Source organism: Gymnogyps californianus, chromosome Z (assembly GCF_018139145.2).
Source record: "Gymnogyps californianus isolate 813 chromosome Z, ASM1813914v2, whole genome shotgun sequence".
Classification (NCBI taxonomy): Eukaryota; Metazoa; Chordata; class Aves; order Accipitriformes; family Cathartidae; genus Gymnogyps; species Gymnogyps californianus.
In genome coordinates, this window is record NC_059500.1 from 84,856,184 (window position 1) to 84,868,195 (window position 12,012).

The following is a 12,012-nucleotide window of genomic DNA, read 5'->3' on the forward strand; positions in this document are numbered from 1 at the left end:
GATCAAGTATTAACGTTTTCTTGGTTGGGTGCAGTACCACCTCTACTAAACTTGTTTGCTTTGTGAAGATTAGGATCAGTGTTGTGAAGAACCTTTTATTCAAAAAAAACCCCAGTATGGAAACTGTCTTCCTCTGTCTTCCTATTAAATATAGAGCAAAGAAAAACATACAAGCTGTAATCTTCTGGGGAAAAAGAGGACTTATAGCCAAATGATTATATCCTCCTTTAGGAGGAAGTAAATCTGTAAATCTGTGACAGTGTGTAAGAGTGGGCTGACCGTAAGCATTTTTATCGACATGTAATGATCATAATGACCACCTGCACTATTAAAACTGTCCTATACCTTTTGAACTTAGACATCATCGGTCAGTTCTTCCCAGGTTTAAGGTCCTGTTCCATTGCCAGCTGATGCAAACAACGCTGAACCAGAAATCCTGTAACCGTAACTGTGAGGCAGAGTACGTAAGCCCAGGCTCAGGACTGTGCTGACATTACTGCGTGGCTTGCGTGTGTCTTGGGGGCTGGTTGGAGTACGCTTGTGTTGGCGTGGAGGACAAAGCAGAACTCGTGGAAGAGGTGGCCGTTGCACTGGCCTGCAGAAGGCAGTGGCATGCACGGGGATGTCCCTGTGTTATGGTAATGGGGTGGTGGTTCAGGAAAAAATGCTATACGCAGTGACAGCTGAGAAATTATGATAGTTTTGGTATACTCATTTCAGATATTTTGCTTCAGATTTTCAAGTTTCTGTATGCTATACTGGCAGTTTCAGTACTTCTTTATTATTGAACCATTTTTTGTTTGTTCTTCCTGTGTCCTACTTCTGTAGACGGTCTGCCCTTGGGATCGTAACCTCCTTGCAAAGGCACCAACCTGTGGTTTAGGAGCCGTTGCTTTCCTTTCAAAAGGTGTTCTGAGCTATTGACAAAGCAAGTACATTGGGGGTTTTAGAGTAGCGGATTTCCATCAGGTTATGTTTGCAGAATGAGGAGACATTGAACTGATTTTGGCTTTACTCTGAAACACTTGGGAGAGTTGGGGTTGTTCAGCCTGGAGAAGAGAAGGCTCCGGGGAGACCTTAGAGCAGCCTTCCAGCACCTAAAGGGGGGCTACAGGAAAGAAGGAGAGGGACTTTTTACAGGGGCGTGTAGTGACAGGACAAGAGGTAATGGCTTTAAACTGAAAGAGGGTAGACTTAGATTAGATGTAAGGAAGAAGTTCTTCACTGTGAGGGTGGTGAGGCACTGGCACAGGTTGCCCAGAGAGGTTGTGGATGCCCCATCCCTGGAAGTGTTCAAGGCCAGGCTGGACGGGGCTTTGAGCAACCTGGTCTAGTGGAAGGTGTCCCTGCCCATGGCAGGGGGGTTGGAACTAGATGATCTTTAAGGTCCCTTCCAACTCAAATCATTCTATGATTCTATAATTATTGTCAATACTTGCATGGTTTTTATTGCAAGAACTTTGTTTCTTCTTCATGTTCCCAAATTATCAAAGCACTTTCTGTCTTTGCAGTACGTCCTTTCCTTTCTATCCCCCAATCAAAATAGAGAATATATGATGCAAGCTTCATCTTTGGTGCAAAGAAAGACTGTGTCCTTGGATAATGTGTTTTATCTGAAAAATAAGATAAAATAATATCAACACCTGTGTTTCTACAAGACAATCTACAGTACTGTTGCTGTGTAGAAGCTATTCATGTTTTTCTTCTTGTTGGCTCATAGTCCACTTAAAACAATAGGGGATTGTGCTGTCTGTTGGCAGTTTTATCGTTTTAAGCTTCCATTTCTCTTGTGACTGGTCATTTTCTGGCTTTTGAAAACAAGCTGCTTGCAAACAGGGGTTTAAACGTCTAGCTAGAGTATTGACCCTCCACCTACAAATTTTCAGAGCTGTTGACAAAACTTACGCTTTCAAGTTTTCCTAGGGAACAAATGTCCATGTATTGAAATGAAGCTACACTTCTTGCTAAACAGAGTTTCTTTTCTGGTACGTGCTAACAAGTGCTATTGTGAACACACTTCAAATGTGAGTATCCTCAGACCACTGAGTTTCTGCGTTCTAATAGAGCTGATTTAGGGTGTTTGTTTTACGTTTTGGTGTATCCTGTCTGTCTGTTCTTCTGAGGTCTTTTGGCTCTCGGAGAGCGTAACTGTATTCCGTGCTGGCAATCACACTCGTGGTAATATTGCTAACTTTCTCACTGGAGGCTGGCCAGCAATGGGCAGGCAGAGTTTCTCTACGGTGTTTAAGACAAATCGGTACAAAACGACATGCAACACCCGTCTCTGGTTTTCCCTCGTCTTTACTGCCTGGTAAAACTGAAAAAGAAGCTTTGTCTCCTGCCATCTTGCACATTTCTGCTGTTTCTATTGTGTGAGAAATCTTTGCCATATGTACAATTGCTTTGTTTGTTGTAATTTTTAATTATTAAAAGGGACTGCGCAGGGTAGTGTAGGTTATATTGCATTTGTAGGGACAATGTAAAAGTTGTGGCTTTTTAAAGGCAAGAAGTTTGTTGCTTAATCATGTTATGAGCACAGTTAAAATTGAAAGCATAACCGTGCTATATTTATTCATGTTCTGCCATGATAGCCTGATGCTGTAACACACACCAAAATGTTACGCTTGAAATAATTTTTCTCATTTGCATGTGGAGTTGACTTAAACTTTTAACACTAAATTGAAGTGGTTTTGTTGTAGTTAAATTTTTGTGTGTGTGCTTTATACAAATGTGCCTCGTGAATATGATGTGGTTTAGATTTATAGCAGTGCCGAGTGTGTTTGCTGCCTTAGTCAGCTGTGAGAGCTCTCCCGCTGGGGCCGCTCCTCTCTGATGGAAAAGGAGCAGCTGTGAAGGTGCTGTTTCAGGCTCTTGCTGGCATTAAAAAAAAAAAAAAAGAAAAAACAAAACCCCCACTAGCTCACATTGGAGAGAGGGAACCAGGCCACGTGACTCCCACCATCCTACCCTATGTCACAGTGTGTAGGAGCGCTGATTGCTCTTACCCAATCATGCCTGGAATGCTGCTTGCCACTTGGGCTATTTCTGCTATCTGTCGCTATCAGGGCTGCAGTGCTAACAGTTTGGCAGATGGGACACTTTTTCTTGGAGTTTATGTCTTTGGTTTTTAACTTCTGGCAGTGCCTGAATTGTTGCTGTTCTCCCTCTCCTTTTCTTCTCTCTGTAAAACCATGGCCCATCGGCTGCGGTTTCATTTTGGCTCTGGGCGAAGCAACACAGCCCCTGAATCAGAGATCCTCGACCGGGAGAGAGAAGATGACTTTTTCATGGCATTCCACACTTTGCCAAGAAGAAACAGTCCTCATGCTTTCTCCCGACACGGAGCAGATTATGGTGGTGGCGGCGATTTGCAAGAAGTGGGCTCCTTAAAAAGGAGTACATCCATGTTTATTCCCCAGCTGCTGAACAGTATTGATGCGCGTCCAACGAGAAGCTCGTCAATGCAGATCTCTCTTCAGCGCAAAGCTGCGAACGGCTGCACGGATGAGTGTGCAACCCTGGAATCTCCTGAGGAGACACTTCCTTGTAAATTCTCAGACTTCAGGGAGCACTATGCATCCCCTGTTGAAAACCATTCTTCTTCTCCAAGCAGTCCAGAGGTGACTCCTGAAAATTCTCCACCCAGGCTGACGGAAGAGTTAGGGCAACAGATTAATGGAACTATTTGCCGTAATCATAGAATATTTTGTACTATACCTTCTAATAACCAGAGTAAGGATGCTTCATCAGCTACCCGAGAAGATGAGGCAAATGAAGCAGCTTCAGGTTTAAACATAAGTGGTGTGAGGATTCAGCATCGGGCTTCAAGTGCAGACGTGCCTCAAGTTACTCTACTACCCTTTGGTACTGAGGCTCAAAATAATGCCCCCACCCCTGAACCCCGGCGTTGGTCTTTGCAACATGTGCCAGATATGTCAGCAAATTCAGGGAAAAAGTTCTTTGTTCTCCAGTTACAGCAACCGCAGACAAGTGGTACAGGTGCAGGAGGCGAATATAACTTTGGTTTTACTGGAACAAAAGGGGACAGATTGGTCAGGTATCCTCGGATACGGCTAGAAAGGAGTACTTCCTACCCTGTCCAGCCGCCAACAGGAGAAATTAGCCCCACAGATGATGGATTGAATTCAGAACTGCATGGAAATGGCAGGAACGGGTCAGAAATATCTAGAAGCAATTCAGTAGAGCGAATTCCTCAAGGGCAGGGATGCTTGTTTAAAATCAGACCAGATCAAAACACGAGGCAGCAGCACTTCAGAATTCTTGTCACCCGTGGTCCTGAAGAACAAAATCAGGTTGGTGGTAAAGAGGGTCGTGGCACCCCTGGTCCTACAACAGCCAGTACCGCGGTAAGTATGATGCTGAGTATGCTATGCTAGTAAAATACAGAATTGCCATACAAAGGCTTCTAGACTTGAGGCAACCAAAGCACTTCCATTGTTAGTGCTAGAATGTTCTGCATTTCTCTGGAGCAAGCCACGAATCATCTCTTATTTCTAATCTAACGTAACTTTGCTCTCAGTTATGATTACATCCAGTGTAATATTTTGAGATCCTAGTGTCACACATGTTTCTTAATTCAGTGTTACATCAGCTGGAAAGATTTTTAAAAATCAGAACGTTCAAATGGCAAATCAAGTGTTCGTGTTAATTTAGTTGGCTGAAACCTTGCTGCATGAAGAATTCTTCATGCACTCTGTTTTTAAAAACAAATACTTTGACACCTTCTAAGTATAATGTACACATGTGTACCTCTACACAATTTTAAAATGTGTATTGTAATGTAATAGTGGCTAAGACTGTAGAAATCTTACTATAATTCCAATCAAGATATTGACTTAGATAAGGTACCAAGAAGTTGGGGGGGGGGGGGGGGGAATCTTTCTTATAGTAATTTTGTCTGTCCCATCCCCCGTCCGTCCCCCCTGCCTCCTTCTGGAAATTAAAAACATGTCCTGTTTTTTGTGTGCCACAAGTCCTGATCAAACTGTACAAGTGGCTTGGCAGTTAGTAAATTGTCTTGTTTGTATTTGTCTTGATTTTGCTTTAAGATGACAACATTCATCTTCTGTTTTTTGTTTGTTATAATGGGAGAGGATTGATGTTTTATGTCTTTAAGCCACTTTTTAAAAGACCAAAGGAGGAATGAAAGTTAAGGGTTTAGATTAGTCATTTGCTTAAATTGCTTTACTGTGCAATTTAACACTGCCCACTTGAGTTCCTAAGCTCGATGATGCTGTATATAGAATAGTAAGCACTCTGTCTCCAGCTGTGAAAACAGATTCACTAGGAGAGATTTTGGTCTTCATTGCTTGTGTGTTCTCGTTCTCCTGCGCTTTCGTTCAGTGAAGTGCAGTACAGAAAGACAGCTGCTCGCTGCAGCAGGGCCATATGATGACTCTGCAGCTTTCTTATGAAAAAGCTAATAGTCTCCAAGTTAGTCCAGTGTAACCTTCTTTTTAGCTCTTCAGTAGACATTGTGAGTAGAAAATCACAAAGTATCCCTAAGCTTTTATTTTAAAAAAGTAAAATAAAATAATCCCTTGCCAGTACAGGTTTCATTTCAGTCTCTATAAGCTAGCAATTTTGTTAAGCAGCGTATAGTGTCTTTCCTGCCAGCCTGAGAACATTTCAGCAGGAAAATTTGAAATGCAGAAACTTCACTGATTTTCTTCTTCATTTAACTTTCATGTATGCAGTACAGTATGTTAAGTGTTCTCATACTAAAATGAATCTAAATCTCATACTAAAAATGAAATGGAAAAAAAAAGTATGTCTGATTTTCCCTTTCCTATTTATTATCCCTTGTTCCTTTCCAATAGTAGCTGTTCATGGAGAACCACCATAACCAATTATATAAGTAGCTATAGCATGTCAAACCTAGTACAAAAGCATCAGAGGTTTCCAGATCTGTGCAACTTGCAGAGATCTGCCCCAGTGTCTCTGCAGTAGTTCTCCTTTTCCTAAAGGATCTACCCCCCAAAGTCACTTCTTTGATCTTCACTGTAGTAATGATTCACATACCAAAGACATACTTCAGTGTTTCCAGAGGAGAATTATGAAATTTGTTCCTACATGCTCTTAGTTTTAGTTACCATGTGAAATCAATTTAGTCAGCCATGAAGCATGGCAGTCACAGAGGCACTCAGTCCAAATGGTACTTGCATTCTTCAGCGCAGAAAGTTTCAAAAATACAGAATTAATTGAAACTTAAAACTTTTTTGTGGTGTTTTCTCATATTTGTAGTAAGCCCAGAAATATTGTGGGTAGAGGTGATTGGCTAGGCAAGATGTCATAGGAAGTGTGGGGAATGAAAGCGTTTTGGTGAAAGTTTTGCTTTATTTTGTCTACATATAAAACATTCTTTAGTAAGATGTCATTTTTAATCTATCCCACAGAAGTTTGTTTGGAGGACCTACGATGCTAAGCAAGGGTGTGTCTGAAATATTTGTTCTATTAAGCTGAGGGGAAAAGTTGCCATGTTTTATAGTTGTTAGCGTAGGAAAAAAAAATAAATTCTAGACTCTTCCAGTTAAACGAGTTTGTGTGTATTTGATTGATATAGGGCATGGGCCTGGGGCTGTAAGCAGCAGCTGCTACAGCCTTATTTATCTTGAGTGAAAACATTCAAGCAGGCGTCTGCAGTCCTACTGCTACCAAGTGTTTATGACCTTTCAAATATCTTCTGTTTTAGACAGAAGCGGTTTTGGGCAAGCAGGATGTATTTCATTACAGGTCATTATAAAATATTAAGTAAAGTATGAGCTTATGTCCAATTGTGAAAAATTTTATTTGGAAGCCTTGTTACAAATTCTTTTGACTACTATGATATTTTATATGTAATGCAATAGGCTAAGTGTGTATATATACTGTGGCATATAACAAATACTCACATTGTTTATAATTTGGGGTCTGTGAGTGCATAGCTGTATTTGTGGGAAACACTTGAAAAATCTCATGTATTGGACAACTGTTTTAGAGATCTGACAAAGGCATCTTTGTTGTGATAAAAATACAAAGTGCCGTAACAAAATGTAGTAGTAGTAGTGAATTATATTTAGTTAACAAACAGAAATGGCAACTTTCAACTCTGCAAGTCTGCATTTCTCACAACTCAGCTTTTATTTTCCTTTCTTAGAAATAATATTGTTGTGAAAGTACAGAGAATCTACTTATGCTCCTAAGATATCAGCTGGGATTGGGGCATGTAAACCAAAAAGAGCAAGTTAGGATAAACGCAGTTTAGCAGTCATGAGGGGCCAAAATTTTGAATTGCACAGTGCTCGGAAGACTTGGATGTGGGCACCTAAGACATGTGCCTCGTTCAGGCTGGAGCCATGTGGCAAACCAGCAGTTGATTGCCTAAACTCTAGCTGAGACATTATCTTTGGCAAGATTTCCTTTATATGAAAGTGGAAGCAGGGTTGGGTGAACATGTGCAATGCGCGTGATGGCTTTCCTATGGACTCTATGGGAATTGGTTAAAAAATTCATCTGAAGAATGTGGAACTCAATGGAATTAAGGAACTAGAACTGCTGCTCCTCTGCTGCTGCCTCTCCCAAAGGCTGTACCATCCACTTCCCTGCCTTACTCTGCCCTTTGTCGTAGGTCATTCAAACATCATGCTTCTGTTGATACCCTGAATTTTGATGGGGAAAGGGATACCAGTTCCGTCGTTTTAGTGGAAATGCTTTCATGGGAGACTTCTGCCTGTCATTGAAGCAGTGGACTTCAGATGTATCAGTGGTGAGCTTTATGTTTGATCAGGAATAATTTTTATCACCTAGAGCAAAGCCAACTACTGTTAACAAAGCTGTGTAGGGGAAAGGCAGAGTTGTTTGCTGGAATCCTTCTACAAAATTAGTAATTAGCAACTGACAATTATATGACTGCAATGCAGATGAGGAAAAATCTTAACTCTTATTCAGAATCATATAATAATGTCTTTTAATGCATTATTATATTATGACATATAGCACAATGGATTTTGACAGTTTATTTTTTCTAGAGGGGATGAATGTTCCTCTTAGTTCTTTCATTCCACTCGCCATTTTTCTTAGTTTCAGTGATACCTCTTCAGCGTAAAAAGGTTGCTAGTAACCCGTTCTTACCTTAGTGACTTCCTGTGATTTGGAATAGATTTCTGTGAAGGCAAAGCTTTGCAAAGAATAGATAGTGATCCACTCAGAAAACTGCTGCTACTAGGCAAGTTTAAAATCTTGAACCATCCTCTTTTATATCCCACTAGGAGAGCTATGAGTCGCATCTGTTTAATTGTATTGGGGTTTGTTTATTTGTGGGTTTGACCTAAGAGAAGGCAGGTCAATGAGATTGCTGGTTGATTTAGAGGAACTGCTGGTGAAAATTTTCTAGTGTTCAACAGTGTTACTAAAATAGTATCTAATGTTATATCAGGTGTATAAAAGATGCAGATTTCTGCTCTATCTAGGACTAGAAATATATATCTAAAGAATTCAACACTTCTATAGACCTTCCTTACACAGTGAAACCTTACTACAATATTTCCACCTTAGTTGGACTGTGATTTAATATCACATATATAGGAACTTATGTTCAGAAATGCATACAAATTCTCCACGCAGAAAAGTATATATAGCTGACCCATCAGCTGTATATATTGACAGCAATTTGTCAGAAAAGGGATGTGATCATGACATACTATATCATATATTATTAAATAAAAGGGAAAAAATGCCAATTAACTTGCCTTATAGATTGGTGTTTACTGTTATCCTATTTTTGGTCAAAAGCTCTTGACACACCATGCTCCAAGATATTTATAGTCTATGATACGGAAGTCTTGAGATAGTGGGTTTGGGGTTTTTTTATGGCTGGGGAAAAAATAATCAAATGAGGGAAATACAGTTTTATTCAATTTTACACATTGGAAAAAATGTAATACATTTAAATACAAAATAAAGACTAGTTAAGGGATGACCAACATTGTCTACAGAATAAATATTCAAGCTAAAAAAAAGCACAATCTCACGAATCATATAGTTTTCAATAGCAAGTGTCTGCTTTAGTGCTACTATGCTATTTTCTTTATATTTCTATATATCATTGCCTCATGAGTTATCACTCTCAGCATTGTGGATCACTGTTCTCTTAACTGGAAATAGTTTTCTGTGCACAGTGATATTCAAGGAAGAAACATCTGAATCACTGTTACTTAGCTAAGCCTTCACTGCAAGAAGCAAAAGAAAGTGAAATAAATTTCATTGTTTGCAGTCCTTTGAAAATGATGGATTTGTAGAGGAGCTTTCGTTGGCCACATCTTTAGGCTGTATTTCTACCATAGTATTTCCTTTCCTTATCCATTTGTTTCAGATTTCTAGTCTGTCTTGAATCCAGTGGGCTGGAAAAGAAGAATTTTGTAACTAGCAATTCCATCCTGTGACCTGACCTAGCTCTAATGAACAAGAAGCAATTGTCTGTACTTGCCCTGTGCTAAGCCTTAATTTATAAAGCACGTACCACTGTATGACAGTTAAAAAGGGCAGTGGAGGAATAATTTTGTTCTGTATTTTTACCAGTGTGATCTGCAAAATAAGACGACATTTTGGTTAGTATGAAATTCAAGTCTGGATTGAATTTTCTGGTTTTTTTACTTTTGTACATAAACTGATCCATTTGATTTAAAAAAAAAAAAAAAAAAATCCTTCAATGTTTCAGTGTAAACTATGGCAAAGTCTGAAAGTCTCTTTCCTGAGATGGTACTGAGACACCAAATGGTTCATGTATTGCTGATGAGCACAAGAAAAACTGATGGAAATCTTTAAAGATGAAATAAAACTAAAAGGGATTCCCCCCCCCGTTCAAATAACCATTGCCAGAGTTTATTTGTTTCAGGTTAGTTAATGCAGCTCACAGAGATCTTAATTTTCTCTTTTAGTGTTGCTCTTCTTGCCCACTCCTATGGTCATTCACCAGCCTGTCGTTGACACAGTATTCGGCACTTAATTTAACATCATTCATCATCTTTAGCCCCCACGCTGATACTTTTTTAGGACTTCAGTTGGTATGGGAAATGGTGGTGCTTTTGAATTGGAAAAGAGGTTTAATTGGTTCTCTTATAACTCTGAACTAAGGCTAAATGTCTGAGAACTCCAAAGAATAAATACACAAAAATGGGACAAATCTTGTTCCTAAGGAACTTATATATAACTTTTTATCTGCCTATCCTATTTTCATATGGATGAAGAAGTATATTAGAGCCAGCAGTCACTCCATTAAGATCTAACATGCAGAGTGAAAATATATTTGGCATTAGAGACTTTCCTTCTGTCTGTTCATCCGTCCATGCAGGCATAGTGGCAGTTACCTGTGCAGAGAGGTAAAATTGGCTGCATTCACACTTCTGGTGTTCGGTGTGTGATGCTTATGGCTGAGCCATGCTGAACTGTTTCTGCAACTTCCATTTCAGAAGCAATTACTGAGTGCGGTACAGCGTTCTAAGTGGTACAAAACAAGAAAAGTCAAATTGTTAACAGTTTATTTGCTAGCCTTCATTATACCAGGAGCGTATTCTTAAAAATTTAGAGGTCTTCTAAACCAGGCAAAAGCTAGGTCAGAAGCAAGTATTTCTTCCCAGGTTTCTTTAAGGACAGCTGAATCGGTACAGCTCACCTGCACACGGGCATTGGTAGGCAGACGGTGTGGAAAGTGTTCTGCACCTTTAAAAGGCTGCTTTCTCTTCCAGTGCTACACAGGACTAATGCTATGCAACGACTTTATCTTTTATATTGCACATGTCTAAGTTTGGAGACCTACTTCAGGGATTGCTGCCTGGACTCTAATAGGCATTTCTAGAACATAATTCATGTTGCCCTTAGCTAGATGTTTAAAATAGCTCAAATGAATAGTGCTATGAATTTCCTCTCTCTCCACTTGCTATACAAGGAGTGCAGATGACTATCTGGAAAGTCTCTGTTCTGTGCAGATAAGGACTTTGACATCTGCAGGTAGAGGTGATGAATTCCATCCCTCAAGTCTTTTTAGGTTTTCTGTTAAGGACAAAATCAGTTCTCCTTTCCTCCTCTCTCCTCAACAAACCTACCTCTAGGTTGCACTGAAAGAAAGGTATCTCCCTGAGCACAATAGACTGTGCCTAGAGATTGCCATTTTTCTCATCCTTTTCTGTTCAGGGATCTGCCATAGGTTACAGCCCACTTTGGGCCTTTCCTTCATGTGTAATCGCCTGTGTGGCCGGCCCGCCCCCCCCCCCCCCCCCCCCCAAATCACCTAGCCCCCTTCTTAATTAGCCTTTCCATCAGCTTGCATATCAGTTCTTAAAAGACCTTCCTGTCCTGGAAGGGGCAGACTATCGTGTTCAAACATGTGCAGAGCAGAAGCTAGTTTTACAAGAAGGAAAGTACCAAGGAGCAGGCTGATTTTTGTTTTTTTCTTTTTTTTTATGTGAGTGAAGGGCAAATAGCACATTGCAAATGGTGTAAATTAGCTTGCAGAATCAAGAAATCCATACGCAATTGCAATTTTTAGTCAAGTTTTCAGAGAGTCAGGAATAGGCAGTGCTGTCTTTACCCTATCCCTACAGATTCTCAAAGTTCCCTGGGAAACGATTCTGAATTTTATTAGACTTCATTGTTAGGCGTTTTTCTTTTTGTCCCTGAAAGCTGTATCTTTTGGTATTTCTCTGTAAAGAAACCGGAATAAAACTTTGAGCAGAAGAGCTGGAAATAACATCACTTTTTTTAATAGCAGTAATAAACTATTTGCTCCTGCATGGAAAAATTGTATGCTGAGTTTCAGTACACAGTGATCTCTTTAAAGCTGAGTTTATAAGGCCCTCAGTTTATAATGGAAATGCTGACAGTCTTAACACTGAAGGTGCCAGCCAGAGCAGCTTTGGTATAGATCTAGCCACAGAAAATTTCAGATAATAAACCAGATATAGAGTCTTGGTTGTACTTGATTTTTGTACTATTCAGCTGTTTTCCTATTTGAGAAAA

The 12,012-nt window shown here is 39.9% G+C and overlaps 1 protein-coding gene across 1 annotated transcript in view; it reads left to right on the forward strand.

Moving 5' to 3' along the window:
* NEDD4L (NEDD4 like E3 ubiquitin protein ligase) overlaps positions 1-12,012 on the forward strand; it is a 223,099-nt gene that overhangs the window by 116,503 nt on the left and 94,584 nt on the right. The window lies entirely within an intron of this gene.